Consider the following 14,008-nt stretch of genomic DNA (forward strand, 5'->3'; position numbering starts at 1 on the left):
TGGGTACAATGAAGGTAATAATATTCATAGACCTGAACAATTTATCAGCATTTTTAAGTCTTTACTTAAAAATTAAGTGTAAAGTGGCTTTTATCAGAATTAGAAACAAGAAACTGAGTTGCAAAATATTTAAATTACAGAAGTGTACATGACTGAACTTTTGAAATCACCCCCTAACTTTTCTTTTTGCTTAAGTCTTCTTCCTAACTATCCTCCCACTATATCCCTGAAATCCATGCTCTTAGTAACCAAATGTATTTGGAGGGAAATCAGATCAAGTATTCCATATAAAATCCCAGAATAATTTATCTTGTATGTGGAATATATTAAAAATGTCTCCGTGGCCTCTGAGAACTTTCATGAGAGTTTCTACCTCATGGATGTCATCTCAATCCACTCCTTCCTCTACATTTCAGTCACACTGATTTGCACATATCAAATGTATTTCTGCTGTGGTTGCTAATCACTTTGCCTAGAATGCCCTGTCCCTGCCCGTGGATCTTCCAATGATTTTTTCAGAGTAGTGATAGGTTTACAAAAAAAATGGGAGGAAAGCACAGAGAGTTTGCATATATTCCCTCTTCCTCCACTCTTCCGCCATACCTCCTTTAGTTTCCTCTATTATTAACATCTTGCTTTAGTATGGTATGTTTGTTATAACTGATAAACGGATATTGGTGCATTATTAACTGAAGTCCATAGTTTGCGTTAGAGTCCACTCCTTCTGTTGTATGATTTTATTTTATTTTTTTTTACTTATACATAATGTCATGTAGCTGTCTTAACAGTATACTATAAAATAGATTCATTGCTCTAAAATTGCCCCGTGTTTCACCTATTCGTCCTTTCCTGCCTCCTCTCAAGCCTTTGGCAACCACTGATCTTTTTACCATCTCCATAGTTGTGGTTTTAGAGCATCATATAGTTGGAATTGTATAGTATGTGGGCTGTGGAGACCAGCTTCTTTCACTTAGTAGTATGCATTTAAGGTTCTTCCATATCTTTTCATGGCTTAACAGCTCATTTCTTTTTATTCCTGAATAACATTTCCTTCTCTGGATGTACCACAGTTTGTTTCTCCATTCACCTATTAAAGGATATCTTAGCTGCTTCTGTGTTTTGGCAATTATAAATAAAGCTGCTATAAACATCCATATGCAAGATATTGTGTAGACATAAGTTTTCAAATCCTTTGGGTACATACCAAGGAACACAATTGCTAGATCATATGGTAAGAGTATGTTTAGTTTTATAAAGAACTGCCAAAATGTCTTCAAAGTATCTGTACTGTTTGGCATTCCCATCAGCATAGAATGAGAGTTTCTGGTTCACCCACATCTTCACCAGCATTAGCTGTTGTCAACATTGTGAATTTTAACCAGTCCAATAGGTGCATGATAGTATCTCATTGTTTTGTTTGTAACTTCCTGGTGGCATCGATATTGAGCACCTTTTCATATGCTTTTTGTCATCTATATATCTTCCTTTGTGGGTCTCTGCAGATCTTTTGCCCATTTCTTAAATTAGGTTCTTTGTGTTCTTACTGTTGATTTTTCAGTTCTTTGTAATGTTTGGATACAAGTCCTTTCTGTAATAGTTTTGCAAGTATTTTCTCTCAGACTGTGATTTATTTTTTTATTCCCTTAAAATTCCATTCACAGAGCAGAGGTTTTTTTTTTTTTCATTTTAATGAAATTCAACCTATCAATTTTTTTCTTACATGGATAGTCCTTTTGGTGATGTATCTAAAAGTCATCACCAAACTCAAAGTCACCTAGGTTTGCTCCTGTGTTATATTCTAGAATTTCCATTTTTTAACTTTACATTTAAGTTTATGATCTATTTTGAGTTAATTTTTGTGGATATTCTAATGGATTTTTACAACTCCTTCTCCTCATTTGTATTCTCCTTTTAATGTCACTCCCTCAAAGAGGCCTTTTCTGATCACATTAGTTAAAGCAGTCTTTCATAACCAGTTACTGACTAACCTGCTATTTGCCTTTTTCCCTAGCATTATCATTATCTAAAATCATATTGTCCTTTATTAATTTGCATGTTTACTTTCTCTTTGTGTATAATGTAAGTTCCAAGCCTCAGTCCGTCTTGTTGAGTACTCTATCCTTAGTAACTAACACAATGTTTGGTACATATTTAGGGTTTGCAAATATTTGGTAAATGAACAGGAAATAACTAAACTCACAAGCACATCATAAAAATGTTGAAGACCTTGACTGAGTGCCTTTATAATTACAAGGATAGAAAATTTATGGAAATGAAAAAAGAAAGTCCAGAAAAGGAATCAAGATTAGAATAAAAGTATAGCTATTTTGTTTACTCTGCCTGTAACATATATTAAGCCCAGCTGAATCTAGAATATGGTCCACAAGAAGAATATGACTCTTAGGGAAATTAAATGATTTGCATGCAAGTGTTTAGAGTTCCTGGTCAAGTTGCAATAGACTATTTTTGGAGAAGATCTATTCAGTCATTTTGAACTGTCAATAGACGTCTCAGATAGATTACTTCTCCTTTCCACAAAATGCATATCAGCTCCTACTAATTTTAGTTGAAGTTCTATTAAGCAAATAATGGAAAAAATGTATTTGTAATATGAGTTCAATTAAATGATAAATTATTCAGTTTTCTCTTATATAGAAAAATAATCATGTGACCCAATCTTTTTATAGCTTCTACTGAATCTTAGAAAAAACCAAAACCAAAGAGGCTTCAAATCATATCCTTAGCTGCTGATGGGCCATTATGTAAGGATTTCTTGAGTTTTGAAAGCATATGTAGTCATATTTACCTGCAATAGACTAGGATGAGTGCTGGTTTAAACTAGAGTCATTATCATAAAAGTACTAATGTATCTGTTGGGATTGATTAGTCATCTATCATTTGAATCTTTCTCATCATTTTTTATAGTGCATGACCCATAAAAAAGAAAAATCCAAATTATTTTGGTCTTTTCTACTGAGTGATTATTAGTCACTCAGCATATGTTTATGAAAGAAGTAAGGGAGAAATATTTATCTTTTTATAGTTTAATCAAGCACATTATATTAAACAATAGTTTTTGGGCAAACTGCTATATAACAAAAATGACTCTAAGCGCTGTGGTGGTTACCAAGAAACATATAACAATAGTTCTGCATTCAAGAAGCTTACTGTCTTTTTGGAGAAATAAGATTCAGTTACTTAAATATTAAAAGGAAATACCAAAAGTGATTTAAAAAAATACTTGCCAATTTATTTAGCACTTTAAATGGACTAATAGCCTTCATATTTATTATTTTATTCTCATAGTAATTTTTGAAGATGTCATTACAGTGATTTTTTTAACTGGGCAAAATAAGGTACAAAGAGAATAAATGACATCTGCCCAAAGTCCTTAAGTTGTAGAGCCAGGACTGAATTCAAAGCCAGATTGTAATCTTTATGAAGGCAGAAATTATATCTATCTATCTATCATCTATCTATCTATATCTATCATCTATCTATCTATCTATATATCATCTATACTAAGCAGTGTGTACATCAGAACCTGGCACAGTGTGGTTGCTAAATAAATATTTGCTGACTAAATATAGAACTTAAGTTTTATACACTAACATCCTGTCCAATTAATTCTGCAACTCCTGGATGTATTATGGACTCTATTGTATCTTAGTTTTATCTATTTTAGTATTAGTGGTTTGCCTGTAATGAGTGTTCAGTAATGTTAAATAATAGGCAAAATATTCTACATTCAAGCCATGCATCAGAATAAAAGAGAGAAAAGAGTTTACTAACTGTTTTCAAGGACACTTAATGAACGAAAATATATATACTTGGGTACAATATTACAGTGTGGATAGGAGATGAAAAGAAGGGGAAGGGCAATTCTAGTGGAAAATGATACAGGAACAATCATATAATTCCAAGGCTTAATGTCTTATCTTCCTGAGCCTGGAAAGAAGAAAGTCTCATTGGTACTGAAAATAGATAAGTGGCATTTGTATTTATTCTAAAAGTAAACAATGGAGAAATTATGGCTTAATACGAGGAAAGACAGCAAGAGTTTGAAGAATGTATGTTTGTGTATATTCTTCATTATGTATTATGTGCCATTAGATACACCATTAGCTTCTAAGTTTCTGCACTGATACATGCCATGAGTGCAAGAACAGTATAGAATTTCTTTTCCTATTCTATTCAGCAGTAATTTTATTTTTAAAGCAAGAGAGTGCTACATGTAAATGTTACCAATTTCTTTGAAATTTGTGATCCAACGCATTAACTCTACTTATTACTTTCGTGCCTACAATTTGGTAACTTGTCATTAAAATGATAGAACCAGTCCTAAATGTTGCATTTAATAATTATTTGCCAGATTTTTAATTTATAGAAAGAAATATGGTGCTGTTACAAATACAACCACTGGGAATTGCCTTTTTAATAAGATATCTTTTGGGAATAATTTGGAAATTTTAAAAATCCACTTTGTATTTTGAATTGTAATGATGGACATTTATGTTCCTAGGGTATCCATGCAATACATACAGTAAAATAAACTTGTTTCAGTTTAAACAAATATGGATATCCTAACTAGTTAGCATATCATAATAAAAAGAACTGGATAATATGGTCTTCCTGAAGAGAAATGACGTTTAAAAATTTTTTAACTTGCTTTATTTTTTATTTTTTTTAATTTACATCCAAATTAGCATATAGTGCAACGATGATTTCGGTAGTAGATTCCTTAGTGCCCCTTACATTTAGCCCTTCCCCCCTCCCACAACCCTTCCAGCACCCCTCAGTTTGTTCTCCATATTTATGAGTCTCTTCTGTTTTGTCCCCCTCCCTGTTTTTATATTATTTTTGCTTCCCTTCCCTTATGTTCATCTGTTTTGTCTCTTAAAGTCCTCATAGGAGTGAAGTCATATGATTTTTTTATAAAGCATTATTACATTAATAATATTTTTAGAGAAAAAACTAAATTACGCAGTTTGATCCCACCCTCCAAACACACTAATTAATTTTTTTTTGTTTTAGACTATTTCTTTTACTCTTTAGACACGTGCTTGTTCCTTGTATGATTACACTGGCTGGAATTAATGATAATCACCTGTGTGTACACTAATGTGTGTGTTTTGCTTAAATAAATCACATTACTATTTAGTTAGTTAAATGTCTATATTTTCTGTAGAATACGTTTGTATTTAATGCAGGAAATTTAGTATACATTTGACTTTAAAAACTATTTCAATCCACTCTACACCAAACTACAAATTGTAATGGCATAAGAATTATCGCATGCATTTTATTACCTTAATCTGTTTATTGGAGGGGGTAGGGTAGTAAAATACAGGTCATGTAGCTGTTAGAGGGCTTTTTTTTTTAGGTACCTAAAAAGAAACTTTTCATTCAAGAGAAAATAATTGCAACAAAGGGAAAGTCTGTTAGAAAAGTCTACCTCAAGCACTTAAGCTGAAACCAAAAGTCCAAATATTGACCTCTGAATCATGAGGGGATCTCTTATCCTCTATTTGCTTTAAAATTAACATTTGGTAAAGAAGCTTATCCTGAAGTGTTTGTTTAAGGGTCGATGTCACTCCTGATCAAGATCCTGTAATGAATTAGTACAAGAGATAGAATTTGGAAAAGAGAAAAGAAAATGTCTTTTGATTTTCAGGTCCACTATTATCAAATATTTAGTTTCTTTTTTACCCTGTATTGGTCTCTAAATCCCTATGAGAACTGTCATATTCATTTCAGTATCCCTCAGAGCACCAGGTACAATATCTTGCATGCAAAAATGTACTGAATTGAATAACCTTCCAATGGAGTCTACTGATCTGTATAAATATTCAATTGGCAGATTAGACTTGAAATGATAGTGTTATTGAACGTTGGCTGCCTCTTACAACTGCTCAGTTAATCCATTTGCATAGTCTTTGTTCAAGTGTTTTACAGTTTAGAACTTCATATTGGACCATAATCCTAACATATTTTAAAAGTAAAAATGAAGCCTTTTTGGGGTATTTTTGATTTTCATAACAAGTGTGATATTAAACCTATTTGTTGATAAAATGGAAGAAGTATCTTGGGATATGAATTTTTTCCTGGATGCCAGTTTGAGCATTCTGTCATTCTCTGCTTACAACATATTATATTTTTTTATAAAACCAAATGTCTCAAAATGGTACACATGAGCTTCTGTGTTATAGCTCCTGGCTACATGTTTATCTTTACCTCCAAGCAACCAACCTCTTTCAGCTTATTGTGCTTCAATAATACTAGTTGTCTTTCTGTTCCTAGAAGATCTCAATTCTATGACATCTTAGGACTTTTCATTTGCCTTCAGCAATGAAAGCCTGGAATGTTTCTCCTTTGATTAGTCCTTATCAACTCCATAGTCCTACAGGTCTTAGATCAAATATCCTACTATCCAAGAGATATTTTCTGACCACTTTATCTAAAGTAGCTCCCCACCAAAATTTTTACTGTTATAGTACCTTTTTATTTCTGTCATAGGACTTATCACAATGATGATCATAGTCATTGGCTATTTTCTCTAAGTAGTGTAAATTCCATGAGTACAGGAACCTTTTTCAAACTTTTTACCCTGATATAACTTTTTATCTGCTATATCAATGGTACAGAACACAGTACCTTATAGACAGTAAGAATGTAAATAAATAAGCAAATATTTGCTGTAGAAGTATAGCATTTTAATATAAGAAAAAACTTTATTTGAAAAGTGAAGCATAATTCTGCATTTTTGTTTGTTTAAAACCAATTACTAGTTAGTATTTCACATTGTGAGCCAGCCAAACTATTATTATTTGAACAATTGATACTCTGAGATATATGAAGTTAGGAAATTTTCCAAAGCTAATGATAGGGATGAAAAAGAGATCTGTGTATTTTGTTTTTATTCATGGAAAAAATAACTAAATTTGTTTTTATAATTTTTAATTATAGATAGGTACCTTGTGATATGAAGTATTTCAAGTTATATATCTATATTGATTTTAATAATTAGTTTGAGCAAAAGTTCATAAATTTGGAAGTTTGTTGGAAAGTTGTTACTTTATAGAGTTGAAAGAAAATGATTACTTCAAACAATATATTGAAACCTTATTAAAATAAGTCCTAGGAGACTGAAAAAAATGAGAAATAACAGCAGGATTTTGTTTTATATGAATTTCATTGAGCTTAACAAGCCTAAAGGTTGAACTTTGAAGAGTTTTCACCATGTATGTGATTCTCAGAGTATCTATCCCACTTCAAAGAAACTCAGTGAGAATAATTTCATAGAAAATAAGGAAATTTGTGATCTTAATATACAATGCTAAAATACTGACAGTATTTCATAGACATGCTGATTATTTCTTGCTTTTCTTTGAAAATTTTATATCATACTGTATCATTTCTGTCTGTATATATTTTTAAATTATAACCCATGCTTGCCAATTTGCCTTTCTTAATGTGGACAGGGCATGTAACTGTCAGTCTTCTTTTGCTTAAGATAGAGAGATTGTGGGGAACCTGGATGGCTCAGTTCGTTAAGCATCTGCCTGGATTTCAGCTCAGATCATAAATTCACAGTTTTCTATTGGTGCAGAACCTGCTTGGGACTTTCTCTCCCTTCTCCCCCTCACCACCAGCCACACACATGCTCCCTTTTTTTCTCTTTCTCTCAAAATAAATTTTAAAGAAAAGATAGATTGCATCAGTAAAATCAACTACTGTGATACTGATACAGTTTTTCTAGATGTAATGAAAATATAAAATTATCTAAATAACTTACAGAACTTGGTATTCTCCTAAGAAGCACCATCTTTGGGTGAAACTTATTCTTTGATAAATCAATTGAGGAACCAAAAAGACGCAAAGATGAAAATTTTCAACTTTCAATTATTTTCTACGAAGTTCATACTTTATTTGAGGTTTTGCTAAAATTCATACATACAAATCCCATTTTTCAAATAAAATAATTTATTTTAATTTCTTTGAATGTTTCTGTTTTAACCTAGAATTTAAGTGTGAAACAGTGTCATTTCAAACTTTAGGAAACAAAATTTATCAACTAGTGAGAAAATGCTACATTTTGACCCAAGTGTGGAACCGTGATTATGAGAATTATTGTGAGCAATTCATTTAAACACTACTTTTTTCTGTATCATATTTTATGCACTTTTGCATAGTTCTTGTTTTGAGAGTTGTATTTGACTTACCTTTCCAACTAAGATAGAGAAACAGTGATTGAATTTATGCTCCTGCCTGAAATAATAACAATAACAACACCAACAACACACAGACAAAATGTATGGCACAAACATTTTCAAGACACTGGACATTGAGCAGTGAAGTACAGTGATCCCAGAGAAATAATAAACAAAGTGATCCCTACATTTGCATTAACTTATTACCTTGTGCAAGTTTTTAGTTCACAACTCAAAGAAGAAGAGCCTAGATGGAACTTGGTGAATTCTGTAAGGTCAGGATATAGAAGTGAATTTAGGAATATCAAGGCTTTCAGAATTCACAGAATAGAGTTCTGAAGAGGAGATAGATAGATATACAGAGAACCCCAGAAATTTGCACAGGGTAAGCATTCATCAAAGAATTGGGAAAGCAGTTCATGTGAGGAAACAATATGAGGCAAAGGAGTCGTCTGAGAAAATTTAAGTGTTGCCAATATGCACACAGAGTTAATAACACCTGTGTCTATCAGTCACACTGGAAAATCTCAAAATCCATGGAGCATTAAGTAGGGCATTTAGGAGGATTTGCTTCAGTGGTAAGGAATAATTAGAACTAGACTAAATGCTGCTCTGATTCAGATTAATAAATATTAAAATCAAGAACCAAAAAGATTAAATTATTTCCAAGTAGCTTAATTACATCCCAGAACAAAGCTCAAGAATATTTACAAGAATATTTTAATGTCTAACACTTAAGAAGGTAATATTCACAATGTCTAGCTTTCTTATCAAAGATAACCAGACATAAAAAGAAGCACAAAAGCACACCTACTATTAGGAGGAAAAAAAATCAACTGAAACCAACATAGAACTGACACAGATGTTAGAAGTAGCAGAGATTTAAAAACCTATTGTGAGGGGTGCCTGGGTGGCTCAGCTGGTTGAGCATATGACTTTGGCTCAAGTCATGATCTTATGGCTCATGAGTTTGAGCCCTGGATTGGGCTCTATGCTGAGAGCTCAGAGCCTGGAGCCTTCTTCAGATTCTGTGTCTTCGTCTCTCTCTGCCCCTCCTGCAGCCCCTCCCCGTTTTTCAAAAGTATATAAACATTAATGAAATTAAAAACTTATTGTGCAACCATATGTTCAAAATGTTAGGCAGATACACAGAAGTTTTACGAGAGACCCAAATCAAAATGCTAGATATAAAAACTACAATTTCTAAGGTGAAAAATCAGCTGGATGGGATTAATGAAAATTTATATATGGCAAAAGAAAAGTATATTGAAACCAAAGACATAGCAATAGAATTGTCCCAAATGACACACAAACAGAAAAGAGAATTTGTTGACCAAGGCATCATTGAGATCTGAGACAACTTTCAAGTAGTATAATGTACATGTATTTGGAGTCCCTAAAAGAAATGTAGGGAAAGCAAAACATATCTGAAGAAATAACATCCAAAAATTTTCAAAATATGATGACCAACAAATCAGTGTACTCCAAATACAAAACTACACCAGTGCATATCATATCAAAGTGTTCCTGATAAAGAGAACATTTTAAAGCAGAAAAAAACCCATATTATGTAAAGGGGAACACAATTAAGGATTATAGAAAGCTTATTGTCAGAAATGGTGTGAGGAGACACTGGAGAAACATCTTTAGAGTGTTAAAAAATATCCTCAAAATTGAAAGCAAAATAATGACTTTTTCCATTTTACATAATGGAAATGATAGAAGATAGGATATATATACATAAAAAGAAAGAAATAGCACCAGTAATGGCAACTATAAAGTAAATATGTAAGATTTTTTTCTTGGTATTCCATTTTAGGACCTAATGGACAAAGTAAAACAGTGTATTGTGGGATACAGAACATGCAAATGAAGAAAATGTGTGACAATAATAATGTAAAGGCCAAGAGAATTGTAAGGTTTTTATACTATATGTGTAAGTGTTAAATCCTAAAGCATCCCCAAAACAACAAACAGTTTTAGAATAAGCCAGCAAAGGAAATAAAATATAAACATAACAGATATTTAATTAATTTAAAAGAAGGAAGAAAAAAATGACAAGGGGAATGAAAAGCAGATAGTAAGATAGAAAGCAAATAAGTTTGTAGACTTAAGCCTGACATATCAATAATCACATTAAACACAAATGGTCTCAATACAATTAAAAATCAGTGATTATAGATCCTTTTGTAGTTCATAAGCGTGATGATTGGGTGTTCATGCTGTTGTGTGATATGTGGCACCCTTATATCTTGTTACAATGTCAGCACATTACCCATCTGACGTGAAAAAAAAAAATCAGTGATTATAAGATTGAATTTAAAAAAGGCCGAAACTAGGGGCGCCTGGGTGGCCCAGTCAGTTGAGCGTCTGACTTCAGCTCAGGTCATGATCTCACGGTCTGTGAGTTCGAGCCCCGTGTCAGGCTCTGTGCTGACAGCTCAGAGCCTGGAGCCTGCTTCGGATTCTGTGTGTGTGTGTGTGTGTGTGTGTGTGTGTGTGTGTGTCTCAGCCCCTCCCCCACTCATGCTCTCACTCTCTCTTTCTCTGTCACAAATAAATAAACATTAAAAAAATAAAAGAAAAAAATAAAAAATAAAAAAGGACAAAACTATATTCTATATATAAGAAAACTTAGAGATGCAAATCATTAAAGGTAAATAGTTGGAAAAGGATAAACCATGCTAACACTAATCAAAAGAATGCTGGTAACATTAATGTCAGACAAAGTAGCTCTCAAAATGTAGCATCATGTCATTTTATAATAATGTTAACAAATAAAGTCTGTTAGTAAGTAATTTTTAAAAAACATTGTAATCCTAAATGTTTTTAAACTGAATCATATAGCTTCAAAATACATGGTGCAAAAGCTGATAAATATAAATCCACAATTATATTTGGAAAGATAAATATGCTTTTCTGAATAACTAACAGAACCAGAATTGCCAGATAGAAACACAATAAAGACAGAGGAGACCTAAACGGTATCAACCCACTTGACCCAATTGATCTTTACAGAATACTCAAACTCTAAACAGCATAATCCATATTCATTTCAAGTGTAGATGAAGCATGTACTAAGATAGATCACATCTTGGGCAACAAAAATAAGTTTCAATGATTTTATTTATTCTATTTTAATTTACCTTATTTTATTTGAAAGAGAGTGTGTGTGTGTGTGCATGAGCAGAGGAGGGGCAGAGAGAAAGGGAGAGAGAATCCCAAGAAGGCTCAACACCCAGCACGGAGCCTAAAGTAGGACTCCATCTCATCACCACCAGTTCATGACCTGAGATGAAATCTATAGTCAGATGCTCAACCAGTGGAGCCACCTGGCTCTCCAAATCTCAATGATTTTTAAATGATTCAAGTCATACAAAGTATTTCACTGACTGAAATGGAATTAAATTATAACTCATTCAGTTCCCAAATATTTGAAAGGCAAATAATCCATGGTTCAAGGAATCCAAAAGGGAAATAATAAAGTACTTTGAAATGAATGACAGTGAAAAACAAACATATCAAAAGCTATTGGATGCCACTAAAGCAGACTTTGAGAGGAATTTATAGCACAAAATGATATTACAAAAGACAAAAATGGCTCAAATTAACAACCCCAGCTTTCACTTTAAGAATCCAGAAGACATGAGAATTAAACTTAAAATGAATAGAAGAAAGGATATAAGGCTAGGTGGAGTTAAGGTGATGGAATAGTAGGACTTTATGTTTGCCTCTTCATTTGAATACAGCTAGATAATTATCAAATCATTCTGAACAAGCAGGAAATCTGAGGACTGAGAGGACAAATTGCACAACTAGAGGGAGAAAAGGGGCCACATCATGGAATGTAGGAGGTACAGAGACATGACTTGGGGGAGGAAATAATCATAGGTGCTATGGAGAGGAGGGAGCCCTGATCACAGAAAGGAGAGAGAGGGGAGAGAGGGAAAGCAGCATGCAGGAGATTGCACAAGAAAAACACTTTGCCAAAACCATTGACTGGAAAACAAGACGGGATGATTATTGCATTTTTACAAGCTGCAGAGCTGGAAGTTTGAAGTTTTTGAAGTTAGCACCATTGCCAGGGTCAAGCCTGGCAGGCTCATTGGTGCTCCCATGGAGGAGGGCAGAGGCCCGGGAGAGGATAGCATACTCTGAGGATTCCCTGAGTCGCACTAGGAGAGAAGTTCCCCTTCTTGGACTGCATTTGGGAGAGGTGACATTGCCTCTTGGGGACAAAAGAGTCAGCAGGCCCCAGTGAGCTCCCACATTCATAAACATAGAAGTAGAGACACCTGCTGAGGACAGATAACCTGGACACCAGCTTTTTGCTATGCTTTACCATAAAATCCAAGCCCCTGTGCAGTTGTGTAACTGCTTTTCGTGGACAGACTGGCACCAGACACAGTGTGGCAAGACCCTCCATAGAGGATAAGTGTGGGTCTCCATCATGCCAGGTCCCTGAAATTTGGTTTTGAAACCCAGCCATGTACCTGAGATAAAACACAGGATTACTGAACTGCCAGGAGGAGAGACAGCTTGGACACTGATAGGGTGAGAACAGAGATCTGATGTAAGCCTGGGACACAAGAAGAGAGGTTATTCACTCTTCTATGAGTGCTTCCTGAATAACGGCAGGCATGAACTCCTATCTCTGGGGACCAGAGCAGGCCATCGCAATATTTCACCCCTCCCATCAGCAAGGACACACTTAAGTGATCCACATAGCACACACAGTGTAGGTTTGAGCCTCTTACACCAAGCCCCACCCCCATGCACTCTGCAGGTGCCTTTTTTATTTGGGATGTGTGATTGGAGCCAGACAAGAGCAGGCACCTCCCCCAAAAACCAGTACAAACCCTTGCATACACCAGGTCTGCTGATCATAGAATGCTCTAGTGGAAATAGGACCAGGCACAGGGTTTCCTAACACACAAAGACAGAGACCTGGATAAAATGCCAAGACAGAGGAATTAAAGAACAAGAAGAGGTTACAGCCAGGGAGCAAATCAAAACAGATATAAGTAATATGTCTGAGCCAGAATTTAAAACAATAATTATAAGGATACTAGCTGGGCTTGTGAAAGGCATAGAAGATGCCAGGAAGTCCCTCACCACAGAGACAAAGGACCTAAAAACTAGTCAGCTCAAAATAAAAAAAAATACTTTAACCAAGATGCAAAAACAACTGAATGTAATGACTACATGGATGGGAGAAGCAGAATGAATAAGTGATATAGAAGATAAAATTATGGAAAATAATGAAGTTAAAAAGAAGAGGGAAAGAAAAATATTGGATGACTAATGTAGACTTAGAGAACTCAGCAACTCCATAAAGCATAATAACATTTGTATCATAGGAATCCCAGAGGAAAAAGAGAGGGAAAAGGGGGCAGACGGTTTGTTTGAATAAATTAAAGCTGAAAATTTTCCTAATCTGGGAAGGAAACAGATATCCAAATCCAGGAGGCACAAAGAACTCCCCTCAAAATTGATCAACAAAAGTTGGCCTACATCAAAACATATCATTGCAAAATACAGAGATAAGGAAAAAATCCTGAAAGAAGCAAAGGAAAGAATCTCTAAACTGCAAGGGAAGACAAATCACATTACAGAACATCTCTCCACAGAAACCTGGCAGGCCAGAAGGGAGTGGCATGATTATTCAATGTGCTAAGTGGGAAAAATATACAGCCAAAAATACTTTATCCAACAAGGTTGTCATTCAGAATAAAAGGAGAGATAAAGAGTTTCCTAAACAAACAAAAAGTAGAGTTTGTGACACCTAAACCAGCCCT

The 14,008-nt window shown here is 34.2% G+C and overlaps 1 protein-coding gene and 1 non-coding gene across 3 annotated transcripts in view; both read left to right on the plus strand.

Annotated features, from left to right (window-relative positions):
- The window catches only part of SPAG16 (sperm associated antigen 16), a 983,948-nt gene that overhangs the window by 839,848 nt on the left and 130,092 nt on the right, over positions 1 to 14,008 (plus strand). The window lies entirely within an intron of this gene.
- Positions 10,392 to 10,495, plus strand: LOC113598386 (small nucleolar RNA U13). Its single transcript, XR_003419050.1, has one exon. It is a non-coding gene; the product is annotated as a small nucleolar RNA U13 (small nucleolar RNA).

This window comes from Acinonyx jubatus, chromosome C1 (genome assembly GCF_027475565.1).
Source record: "Acinonyx jubatus isolate Ajub_Pintada_27869175 chromosome C1, VMU_Ajub_asm_v1.0, whole genome shotgun sequence".
In the NCBI taxonomy this organism is placed as follows: Eukaryota; Metazoa; Chordata; class Mammalia; order Carnivora; family Felidae; genus Acinonyx; species Acinonyx jubatus.